The sequence below is a fragment of the Rattus rattus genome, chromosome 15 (assembly GCF_011064425.1).
Source record: "Rattus rattus isolate New Zealand chromosome 15, Rrattus_CSIRO_v1, whole genome shotgun sequence".
In the NCBI taxonomy this organism is placed as follows: Eukaryota; Metazoa; Chordata; class Mammalia; order Rodentia; family Muridae; genus Rattus; species Rattus rattus.
The window spans coordinates 2,961,108-2,965,504 of record NC_046168.1 but is presented as its reverse complement, the minus strand read 5'-3'; the positions used below and the strand labels follow the sequence as shown (position 1 = coordinate 2,965,504).

General features: G+C 39.7%; 1 pseudogene; it reads right to left on the bottom strand.

The window, feature by feature from the left end:
* Positions 1 to 2,431: 2,431 nt before the first annotated feature.
* Positions 2,432 to 2,995, bottom strand: LOC116884553 (annotated as a pseudogene).
* Between the last annotated feature and the right edge of the window lie 1,402 nt (positions 2,996 to 4,397).

Genomic DNA, 4,397 nt, shown 5'->3' with positions numbered 1-4,397 from the left:
TCTATACTGATCATCTGAGCACCAGTGGGAAACAGAGCACAACACTAAAAGGTGAAAGTTGTTTAGATTTGTGGCAACTGCAGTGGAATCTTTATCCAAGTACAATGATCGGTTCTCAAGAGGATGAATTAATAGCAGTGTTAGAATTCTGGGTTGGTATCCCTGAGATAAAGAGACCTCGTTATCTGACCTGTGGGATAAATCTACTATACAGTTAAGTAAACTAGTGAACAATGCTTCTTTTGGGCACAACTGTGGTTGCCATTTACTGATATACTGGCTCTTACAATCACTGCTGTATACTTGCTGCCAACACTTGATCTGCCTCTTTTCCTCCCTTAAAGATTGGTTCATGTCAAATAACTTTAGTTTACTAATTTGAAGTGTTACCATGCATCATGAGGCTGGAATAGTCTAAGGGTAATTCCATGGTTTCCAAAGTAGTTGATTTAGGAATACATGTTGATGATGAAGGGTGCTAAGGAGTATGGGACTGTACTCCTGAAGAGAGTTTCTGTCTCATAAAAGAACTTTGTAGGAAGTAAAGCTGGATATGAAGCCAGGAGCTAGCAGCGTCTGTGGGTAGTGCAGTTGGGAGATTGGAAGGAATTTTGGACCTGATTTTAACAGCACCATTAAGCCATCAGTCAACTAAACCAATCACTTTCAGGTCTCACTGTCTCTGACTTCTTGTTACATGGCATGGTCAAAGCCTTAGTTTGAACTTAGGTATCTTCCATTCATAGGCAAAAGTTTTGAAACTAAATAAGTCAGGTGCTCAGGCTTGGGAAAGCTGATTGTTGCCTTTGAATCACTTTTCGTATCTATAATGTGGATGATAGTTATATTTGCTGCATTGAAACTTAGTTGTTAGGTTTATATCATGTAATATAGCTTGTGTGCTTAGTCTAGTACCTAAAATGAATTCTTTAAGTCTGCTGTTGCTATGGAGATGGTTTTAGTCCTTTCTTATATTGGAGTCAGTGACAATGGACTCCAATTACACATGGCCCCATGTCTATAGGACGTTCACCAGCTAAGTGTTTGGAAATAAATTGACTGCTATTTTTTTATACCTAGATTTATCTTAATTTTTAGTTTTATCCGAATGTATGCCTGGGACTGCCTGGTATGCTTCTCTCTCTCTCTCTCTCTCTCTCTCTCTCTCTCTCTCTCTCTCTCTCTCTCTCCCTCTCTCTTTCCTTTTCTTTCCCTCTCTCCTTTCTCCATCTTCCTCCATTGTTGTCTTGATAATACATTTTAATTAGATTAGATTGATTTTTCTGATGATTCAATTTGATTCTTAGGTTGTCAGAACCACCACCTGGGTAATCCCAGAGCTAGAACTTTCCCTTGGCTGTAGTCTTCCTGTCTTTGAGAAGGACTTCCACATGATTGACACTGTGTAAGATTCGTCTTGGCAACTCTTACTCACTCGTTCTGTCAGGGAATAATGAGTCAAGCACCTTGTTGTTTCTTGAATGTGCAGATCAACAGCTCAGTTTTTTCCTTAAATCCTAATAGGATGTTTGGACAAATGGCAATAGTTTAGAAGTTGTTACATCCAAGATGAATTTATGTAATTAAAGTCCCAAATTATTTATTTCCTTAGAATACTAAGACTGAAAGAAAGTAATCCTCCATTCAATCCCTCCCCCACTCCTTCTTTCCAGGATGGATGCCTACAGGAAGAAAGGTGACATTTGAGTGTGACATGTGGTACCGGGGGCTGATCTGATGTAACTACCTCCATGAAGCAGACGCAGACCTAGAATCAGATGCAGTAACACATCTAAGTTACTAGTTGGCAACTAGTAGAAGTGGACTTTAAAATAAGGCTTGCTTCACTACCAACCCATTTTCTGGCAAAACAGAATTATGTAGCAAAAAGATGTGGTCAAAAGCATGACCTTCCCTTGGTATTAGGTGTTAGGTGAGTTTGTCTAAAGTGGTCCTATCACGTACTGAGGTGCAGTTCTTAGCATATTGATGAGCCCTGGGCCTAATTGTCCTCTCATGTGTAACATGAGTAATAGTGCCAGCATTAAAGACTTATTGTGGGGGATGGAACACCCAGAGGCTTCCTGGGATATTATAGCTACCAAAGGTGCATCTTTATTTTTTTTAAACATTGATCTATTTATTTTATGTATATGAGTACACTTTTATTGTCTTCAGACATACTAGAAGAGAGGATTGGATTCCATTACAGATGGTTGTGAACCACATGGTTGCTCAGAATTGAACTCAGGACCTCTGGAAGAGCAGTCAGTGCTCTTAACCACTGAGCCTCTCTCCAGCTCTAATTGTGCATCTTAAATGAAGTAGTATAATATGTTCTTTTCTTTTTTCTTCCAGGACTAACTACATGGCCTTTATTTCTTCCAGATCAAAGATTTTGGGTATAATCATATAAAGATGAAGAATCAAGTTTTGCAACCTAAAAATATTTACTTCTTAAATCTATATTAACTTTAGTAAACTATACAAAACAGATAAGGAGACACACATGTACATTTATAGAACTGCACATCAGTCAAGCCAGATCCTGCAGAGGGAGTTCCCAGCATGACCTCATTCTTCTGTGAGGACACAGAGCAGTCCTTGTTTGGACATACACCATCTTCTCCTCATGAGCCGCTCCTCACCTCTTCATGGTTCCCTTCTACGCGTGTATGTCTAGTTGTCTGCTTCTCAGAGCAGACGTTTACCTTCCTCATCCACCAGCCATTGGAGGAGGGCTGAGGCCACGAAGGTGACTGATCTGACCCATTCTTCATGGAGGGTTTCCTGGTAGCCCTCTTCCATCATCGTATCTGGAATCAGAGGAGCCCCTGTAGCTTCTTCTTTTCTTCACATCTTGCTGAAGTAGAGTTTTGAAAAAAAAAAAACCCACAAATTCTGCTATTCCCCAGAAGAAATCTGTTATGAAAGGCAATCTCCAGGGGGACTGACTCCGGCTGTCCAACACCTGACCATTTGAGATGTAAACCATCTTTCCTCTGGGTGCCTGCTTCCTAGCCAACATGTTCTTTTCTATTAGGTATATGTTTTTGGGTTGCTCATTTCCACTTGGAAGTGATGCCATTGGATCTATTGTCATGGAAACACAAGTGCTTCTGGATGAATTGCTTTGTCATAGAGCCCAAGCATTTTAGGCTAAGATTGGAGTGCAGGCCTTTTAGGGGTGGGAAGACAGTAGACACTTAATTTTACTTATATATTTTGCCATTTAAACATGGTAAAAACATTTTATTTTCTTTACAAATTGCCTTTCCTATACATAAGTCATCATACTTTGTTCTTTTCCCTTCTCACATGGCTCTCTCCCATCAGGCCTCTGTTGCTGGTCACCAAAACTGCCCCCACTTCTGTTTTTGGGACACTGTGTTTCTGTGTGTTTTGTTACTCTCTCTTGTTACCCCATATTCTCCTTCAGAAGGTTCCAAGTCCACAACTTTCAAAGTCCTATTTACTGAGTCTTTGAAACTACAATATCTGTGTGTTTTCTACTATACCAAGCACAGAAAGAGACATTTCTAAAGATGCAGAGGGAAAATCTCACTGAAGATGTTAAGTAAAAAGTCAACATTTCTACAAGCTTCTTAGACATCTCAAGGATTAGCTGTGAGTTTCTAGGGCTTTACTTTTCATATAAGGCTTAAACATTTAAGTATAATTTCAAGTCCAAATAACATGCACACATGCACACATACATGAGCATGTACTCTCACGCACAGGTGCACACATGCATACAATTTTCATCCCTTTTTCTTCTTTTATCTATTAGTGGAGCCTACCTTTCCTTTTCCTTTTACTGCCCTCATGTTTTATCTCTGTGGTAGCTTTACTATTTTCAGTTGGTCACGTATAAGCAATTATGTAATGAGTGCATTGGTTTTGAATCGGTGCTATTAATAAACCTCTGAACTAAGATACATTTCATCAGAAAGTAAACAATACACATAGAACACTCCACATAAGTTCCCTTCTCTGCCTGTCAAGCAGGGACCGGAGAAATGCTTGTCTCTGCAAGCTATAGAAGACTCATAAATGGCTTCATAGAATGAGGAAATATTCCATAAACACACAAAATTAATAAACATGTTCCCTGGGGCTGATGAAGGCCTTCACACTTCCACAGAGCTGAGAAAGAGTACTGTCTCTTCCCTTGTCCTTTAGAATTCTGCCCTGGGCACCACCGAGCAGTAGTACGGGTTCAGAGTCAAATAAAAATGTAAACTGGAAGGCTTCACTTTGTGTATATATGCATTTGATATTCTTCATGCTTAGAATTGATTCCCTATTTTTCCTTCCAAGGACAAGTCCAACTCTCCTTTATAGAATCTACTCTGTCCCAGCAGCACACAGTTGAATTCCTTCAGGGATCTGACTTA